Source organism: Myotis davidii, unplaced genomic scaffold (assembly GCF_000327345.1).
Source record: "Myotis davidii unplaced genomic scaffold, ASM32734v1 scaffold294, whole genome shotgun sequence".
Classification (NCBI taxonomy): domain Eukaryota; kingdom Metazoa; phylum Chordata; class Mammalia; order Chiroptera; family Vespertilionidae; genus Myotis; species Myotis davidii.
In genome coordinates, this window is record NW_006287706.1 from 848,395 (window position 1) to 857,051 (window position 8,657).

Consider the following 8,657-nt stretch of genomic DNA (forward strand, 5'->3'; position numbering starts at 1 on the left):
TTCTGATCACAGTGGCAGGGGGCTTCTTCCTGCTTTCCCTTTCGCCTCCCTGCATTGTGCTTACATATGCAAATTAACCACCATCTTGTTGGCAGTTAATTTGCATATAGCCCTGATTAGCCAATGAAAAGGGTAGCGTCGTCCGCCAATTACCATTTTTCTTTTATTAGTGTAGATATATATATAAAGAAAGGGTGGAAGAGAGAGAGAGAGAGAGAGAGAGAGAGAGAGAGAGAGAGATTAGTTGCTTCATGTACATGCTCTGATCTGGGATTGACCCCACAACCTAGGTATGTTCCCTGACTGGGAACTGAACCCACAAGAAGATGCTTCAACCAACTGAGCCACACTAGACAGGGCTAGACATTGATTTTCTAAAGTGAAAATAATTTTTCATAAAATTTGGTCATATTATTAACTAGTAACAGGTTTATCTCTCACATTTTTATGTGATTGTTTCAATTTTCCACCTTACTTTTCCTTTCTAGAAAAGTCAGTCTGACTTGTTGATGAAGTCAAACCCAATACATTATTTGAAATAATTTTTCACTTATTTACTTCCCATTCTCTACCATTTCCCTTTATTCATTATTCATTTTCTCCATCTCCTTTTTGAACTAGCCATTATTATCATAATACCATAACAAATATTGGTTGCATTTTTTTGCTAGGGTTGCCATAACAAAATAGCATAGACTGAGTGGCTTAAACAATGGAAATTTATTTTCTCACAGTTCTGGTGGCCAAAAGTTCAAAACCAAGGTACTAGCTGATTTGGCTTGTAGACTGTTTTCTCCTTTTTAACTTCTCACACATTTGGGGAAAAGAAAGAATATATTTTCTTGTATATCTTTGCCTGTGCTTCATCCTCCATCTCCTCCTTCTCCTTCTTTTGAATGCTTCATGAATTTTAATGTTATCTTTGCACAGGGGCCATTCTAATCATCTCTGTATTTTTTTTTTCAATTTTAGTATTATTGAAGGGAACTCTGTTATTTCTTCTTATAAAGGTACTAATGCCATTGGACAAGGACTTCACCCTCATTACCTCATCTAACCCTAATAATATCGCGAAGACACCATATGTATACATCACATTGGGTTTTAGGTAGGACTTCATCTTATAAATAATAGAGGGCACAAGCATTCATTCTATTACAACTTGTTTCCTCGTTTATGTCCAAAAGTTTTCTTTTAAGAACACTTGACAGATTGAATTTAGGGCTTACCCAAATTGCCTCATTTTATCTTATAATGCTCTGTAAAAGACTTATCTCCAAATAAAGTTATATTAGAAAGTACTGGGGAATAGTACTTCAGCATATGAATTTTAAAGGGAGATAATTCAGCAGAAAAACATTCTTCTATTAGTTTCCTTAGAGAACACCATTTATATGAAACCCATATCAACGATTTAAAATACCAATCATGTTGTATAATTAGCATTCTATTATATTTTCTTAAAATATAGACAGTTCTTAAATAAGGATTAACAGCTTTTTTACTGATATTGTACACTTCCACCAACAGTGCCGAAAAGTTCCCTTTTCTCCACATTCATCCCATACTTGAATTCTATCTCTTTTGATTATTTTTAAAAATGATTTTGGTTCATTTGATTCATCATATAAGGCAATATTTAATATCTATAATTCCAGAAACTTGTATCTTAATAACTTATATTTAAAAATATATCTATGCATTTTATGGAAGAGTAGAATATTGTTTATAGCCCCATATTTGTTTATTACAGTTTTGGTATTTATAGAAACAAGGATAGCGATAGTATGTGTTTGTATGGATTGAGTTTATTCTGGAAATTTGTAAACATCCATGATAACTGTATTTAAAAGAAAACCATGACTCTTTTATTCCCATTTAAATTCCAGCAATGTACTAATTTGAATTGAGACTAGAAACCGTGGCAGTCTGCCAAAGCCCATGTGAATTTTTAAAAGTCTTTTTTAGTATTGTTCTAATTTACATAAAATACAAATATACGAGGGATAAATGTGCCCCCTTACAATCTTTATAAATAATATTTTAAGATAGTGCTTCAAAGGCAAATAAAAAGGGAGTACATCTTAGATTTTTTTTAGAAGTGTATCAAACTACTCTACTATCTAAAATATTTATAGTTTTTATATATATAGTTATATATATGGGGTATCCCCAAAACATGTATACACAGTTTAACAGCTGATAGCTCAATTAATTTTTACTCCTTTTTAAGTTTAACTGATTTGAAATAATGGGTGAAGCCAGACTAATCTTTGAACATTTATCCACTACATTTCTTACCCTTTGAGACAACATGGAAGGACCTGGAGAGTATTATGCTAAGTGAAATAAGCCAGTCAGAGAAAGACAAATATCACATATTGTCACTGATACGTTGAATTTATTGAACAAATGAAACTGACAAAAAAATTGATCCAGCAACATGAAAGCATGCAACAGACTGAGGATTCTCAGAGGGAAGGGTGGAGTAGAGATTAACCAAAGAACTTGTTTACATAAGCCATGGACACAGACAATATAGTGTGGTGAAGGCCTGGGCAGGGGTGGGAGTGGGGAGGAAGGGGCCAATGCGGGGGGATAAGGGGACATCTGTAATACTTTCAACAATAAATATAAATTTAAAAAGTAAAAGAAAAAACAAGTTTATTGTACAAAACTAGCAACAGTTGATGAATTGAGAGCATACAAATACCAAATACCCAGTAAAATGACTCCTGATGCTTTTAATTCCATTGCTTTGAGTTATCAGCAGTGCCTGGATCAGAAAAGTCATCAGTTTGAAAACAGGTGTTGACCAAAAAGATATTTGTTTCTGTAGATTCTTTTATATCCTATATGAATTATTCAGAAAGAGAGAGAGAGAGAGAGAGAGAGAGAGAGAGAGATTTTTTTGTATACAAATAAAGTGATGGCAAAAGTTTTAGTTTCAGGATTGTCAATTTATTTTCTTAATTGTTATCAATGTAAACAGTAATTTAAATCTTTGAACAAATTCAAGACCTTATAAGGATGCTCAGAGTAAGAATTGCTGAGTGAGAGAATTAATGAGATAATAGAAGGAAAACATACAGTGATCATTTAATTTAACACATATCCTGTGATATGTGAAACTGAATCATTCTATTTGTTACAATATTTAATAACACAATATCAATTAAATTGGGTAGAAAGTTAATAATCAGTTATTTCTATCTCAAAGTAAACATTTAAGGTAACCTATTAGAAGTTTATTACACAAAATCAAAGATGTCCATATTTCCTATATGCTATGCTATTTATTAAAAAATATTTATCAGAAATAAGTATCTTTTTTTAAAAGTATTTTATTGAGTTTTTTACAGAGAGGAAGGGAGAGAGATAGAGAGTTAGAAACATCGATGAGAGAGAAACATCGACTAGCCGCCTCCTGCACACTCCCCACTGGGGATGTGCCCGCAACCAAGATACATGCCCCTGACCGGAATCGAACCCAGGACCCCCCAGTCCATAGGCCGACGCTCTATCCACCGAGCCAAACCGGTTTCGGCCAGAAATAAGTATCTTAACTAATGCTTACTTTTAACACTAAGGCTTCCAAAGCCTAAGAGTATAATATAATTATTTTAAACAGGACTAGCTGATTTTAAAGCTTTGGGATGCTAAAGTCTCAGATTAATTTGAAGCCTTTAATAAACCCTTTCCAGCAATTCCCATTGGCTTCAGCACATCATCTTACTTTTTAAATCCTTTGTGGTTTCCTTAGAGTTTCACAATACATTTCAAGATTCAACAGACTCATAGATATTGAAAACAGACTAACAGCTGTCAGAAGGGAGGGGGTAGGGCAGCTGGTTGAAAAAGGTGAAGGGGTTAAGCAAACAAAACAGAACCTCATAGACAGACAACAGTATGAATATTAACAGAGGGAAATGGGGATGGAAGAGGGTAAAGGTAGAATAAATGGCGATGGAAAGAGACATGACTTGGGGTGGTGAATACACAGCACAATATATAGATGACGTAATATAGAATTGTACCCCTTAATCCCATATAATTTTATTAACTACTGTCACTCCGATAAATTCCATTTAAAGAAGATTCAAATCATTTTGACCATTCAGTTGCTGATTGTGTTTGCAGGGAAAAAAAATTGATACTGCAAAACTCTCCATCCCTTCTTGCTCCTTTCCTTTCTTCTTTCTTTCCCCCCCTTTCCACCCTCTCATTTTTTTTTTCATTTTTGTTCCATTTCTTGTTTTCATTCTTAATTAATTTTTAAATCCTTATTACTTTATTAAGTAAATTCAGCTTCTGGAGTTTTTATATCTAAATTATCATATTTGAGTGAAACAATCTCAGTTCCATATATTTGGATATTATATTAGCAAACCACGTGGAATTGTTGCATATTTAATGCTTCTTATCTTCCACATTTTAAAAGTCTGACAAAAAATATCTTATTGGTTAAGAGCATGCTTTAAGTATCTATTATGCAAAGCATGGTTTTAGACATTCAAATATGTTAATAATGACTGACATTCATGAACATTCAAGCTCTTTACATAAATTACTGCATTAACAATGATAACAACCACATATGGGAAACTGAGCCTTGGAAAAGCAGTTTCCTCTAGTGCACACAGAGAAGTTCTTCATTTATTCCTTCCAACAAACCTATCACTAATTACTTACATTTTAGAAGTAACATTGAAGAGCCTATGGAACAGTCACTTTTTAAAGTAGCATTCCAAGGTCATAAATAAAGGAGAGCAGTTATTTGGATGAATATATATGTAATTCCAAATACCATGCATGCCCTTCCAACAAAACATACTGAGTATAGTCTCTGTATTTATGGACATTTATATAAGTAATTAGAACTTACTTTTTCTAAAAGACCAAGATTTATTTTTCCAATTAAAATATTGCTTCAGTGAGTCATTTTACTACAGAAGACATTTGTTTAGGATGTCTTGAAAAACGTATTATGATTTATGCAAAAGTTTATTTATGAAAAATGTTAGTTCTCTTCCTGCTTATGTGATACATATTATAGACTATTCATTACTCAAGTGATATTTTTGTTCTTTTCTCTTCATGTGCAAAATTGAAGAACCTTCTTGAATATTTATCACTACAATGTGTGTTAAATTTGTGATGTATCTCTTAAAACATTTTCATATTTTTCAAAATACATGTTTGCAAATTAGCTCTTGAGAATGAGACAAACTATGTAGCAACAGCGATCAGTTCCATTATTAGTTCTGGCTCAAGCAAAATGAGAAGTGAAGGGAATCAGAATTGTCCACAGCATATGGACATCAGTGGTCAGATTTCTTTATGTAGATCTTATATTGTGACTTGAAATTCACATGTAATTATAAACAGAACCTTATCTTATTAGTTTTACTATGTAACCATCATCATAGAAAATTTAAATCATGTGTAAAATGATAGATGATATTTTGGTAAAATTTAATAATTTTGAAGGAGTGAATGTTTAGGTCTCCCCAAAATTTACCTGTTTGAAGCTCTACTCCCCAGTACTATGATATTAGGAGGTAAGGCCTTTGAGAAGTGAGTAGGATTAAATGAGGTCTTGATGGTAGACTTCATGAATGGGGTTAGTGGCCTTATAAAAATGATGAGAGAGAGTTTGTTTCTTTTTTTTTGTCATATGAGGACATAATGAGAAGTTGGCAGCCTGCAACCATGAAGAGGTCTTTCACCAAAACCCATATTGCACTTACAGCCACCCAAACTGTGAGAAATAAATTTCTATTGTTTATAAGTCACCCAGCCTATAGTACTTTTTTTATAGAAGCCAAAATATCTTAGACAAGGTTTGTATTTTACCTTACATTTTACTTTATGGGGTTTATTTCCAGATGAGGAATCAAAGTAAAATAAAATCATGGAACACTTTAAAATGTTTTTCTTGTTTTCTATATTTCTTATATATTATAGCAACGAATAAACCTTATTTGTTTTCATTCTTCCAATTATTTTTAAAACATTATTTAGAAAGTGTATGGATGTTCCTTTTTTTTAGCTGATGTTTTACACATATACACACACATGGACACACATACACATACACATGCTCACACATGCACATCAATCTATTGACCGCCAGGTATTCTGTCTTCTATTGAAAGAGCTGTGTTTGAAGACCTATGGGGATAGATATTTTGTTTGTCCTAAGAGGAACTTTGTTGCAAACACATAACTACCATTAATCTAAATAACCAAAGAGCATTTACTGTTGTTTCTCAGAGATATAGCTGGAAATATATTTAATTAATTCATTTTTGGAGAAGCATTTCTGAAATGTCAGTACTTGAGCATTTATTTCTTAAAAAGACTAATAAAATATTGGTTTCCATAATACCCCTTTTCATGGCAGTGATTCCAGTTTTTAAGATAGCCTAGGAATTAATAATCTATTAAAGAAAATGTGCCCATGTATTTCAGGAAGGCTAAGAATAATTTTAAAACCAAAACTTCCACTCTGCACTCTTCAGTTTTCAGAGAATGAAGTATTTTTATTGTGTCTTAATAGATAACATGTTTTGTTTTCTGAACAGCTTTTGAAAATATCTTGAGAAAATAGAAACTTGAAAGCCCTAATGAACTCCTTATCAATGAAGATGTAGCTCATTTTGCCCAGATATACCAAGTATATGTCCTATATACAAGTATCAGTTTTGTAAAGAAATAAATAATTGTTTCAAAATTACTATAATGTAGCAGTCTTAACTGTTGCCTCCAAATACAGCATATTTTACATTAAATGTAGGGGTAATAATGGAGATGTATGTTTTCCCTTTATTTTTCAGTTTGGGATATTTCTTTTGAAATATCTTCAAATTTACTATATCTTTCATCTTTTTTTCTGTCAACCCTACTTATAAGTCTAGACATGGCATTCTTTATTTCTGTTATGTTGTTTTTAACTTCTCTCAATTCCATTTGGTTCTTTCTTATAGTTTCTGTATGTTTCCTACAATTAACTATAAGTTCCTGCATGTTCCTTAGAATTGTTAATGTATTAATCATAGTTATTTAAAATTCTCTAGCTGTTAATTCAGATATATTTACCTCTATTTCTCATAATTGATTTGTCTCTAAGCAGTTTTTTCCTTGACTTTGGCATACTTAGTAATTGCTTGTTGTGAGTTGAACATGGTGTATCAGATAGTAGATACTAAAGGACTTATTTGTTTCATGTTTGGAGAAGAGCGCCATTTTCTTCTCCTAAGCATTTAGCATGAAGGAGGGTTTGTGTGAATCTATTCAGGAGTCAGAGTGTGTATAAAGTTGTTACTATGGTTACCAGAGTTGAAATTTGTTGTTGCTATGGCCACCGGAGATTCAAATTTCTGTAGTAATTTGAATATAGACAGCACCCAATTTACAATGGTTGTACATATTATATTTTGACTTACCATTGTGCAAAAGCAATATGCATTCAGTGGAAGCTATACTTCAAAATTTCAGTTTTGATATTTTCCTCAGCTAGTGATAAGTGCTACAATAGTCTCTGGTGATGCTGGGCAGCTGCAGTGAGCCCCAGCTCCCAGTCATCCAGGTGATCACCAGCATAAACCACCAATGCTCCATAGTGTACTGTGTTACCAGCATTTCTCCAATATTATACTTTGTGTTTTCACATCTGATCATGTCTACAAATGCCCATCTGTGTCTCCTGCTTTTGGTGAGAAAAAAGGAGGAAAGCAATTACACTTGAGATGAAACTCAAGACACTCTCCCAGCATGAAGGCATCAAGACATAATTACATAACTTACATGAAGTGGTCAACACTTTATTATAAAATAGGCTTTATGTTAGATGATTTTGCCTATCTGTATGCTAATGTGTTTTGAGCACATTTAAGGTAGGCTAGGCTAAGGTCTGATGTTCTGTATTTAGGTGTATTAAATACATTTAATATATATATTTGATTTTACAGAGAGAAAGGTAGAGGGATAGTGAGTTAGAAACATCAATGAAAGAGAAACATCGATCAGCTGCCTCCTGCACGCCCCGTATTGGGGATGTGCTTGCAACCAAGTTACATGCCCTTGACCAGAATCAAACTCGGGACCCTTCAGTACTTGGGTTGATGCTCTATCCCACTGAGCCAAACTGGTTAGGGCAAATACATTTTGATTTAAGATATTTTCAACTTACAATGAGTTGATTATGATCTAATGCTATCATAAATCAAGGAGTATTTATACTTTGTTTTAGCCTCCCTAATTGGGTTTTGGTCTCTCCTTTGTACTGTTTCCCTGAAAGTATCTCTCTCTTTCAGCAATTCTAACTCTTTTCTTTCCTTTCCTTTTTTTTTTTTTTTAGATTGCTTCTCTCTCTCTCTTTTTTTAATTCTTTATTGTTGGAAGTTTTACATATGTCTCCTTTTCCCCCCATTGACCTCTCCCCAGCTGCTCCTGCCTCCAGCAGATGCCCCCACCTCCTCTATTATCTGTGTCTATGGTCATGCTCATATGCATGATACAAGTCCTTTAGTTGATCTCTGACTCCCTCTTCTACCCTCCCTTGCCTTCCCTCTGAGGTTTGCAAATTCTGTTAGATGCTTCTGTGTCTCTTTTCCTTTATTGTTTTTTTCCCCCCCTTGGTGATTGTTAGTGTG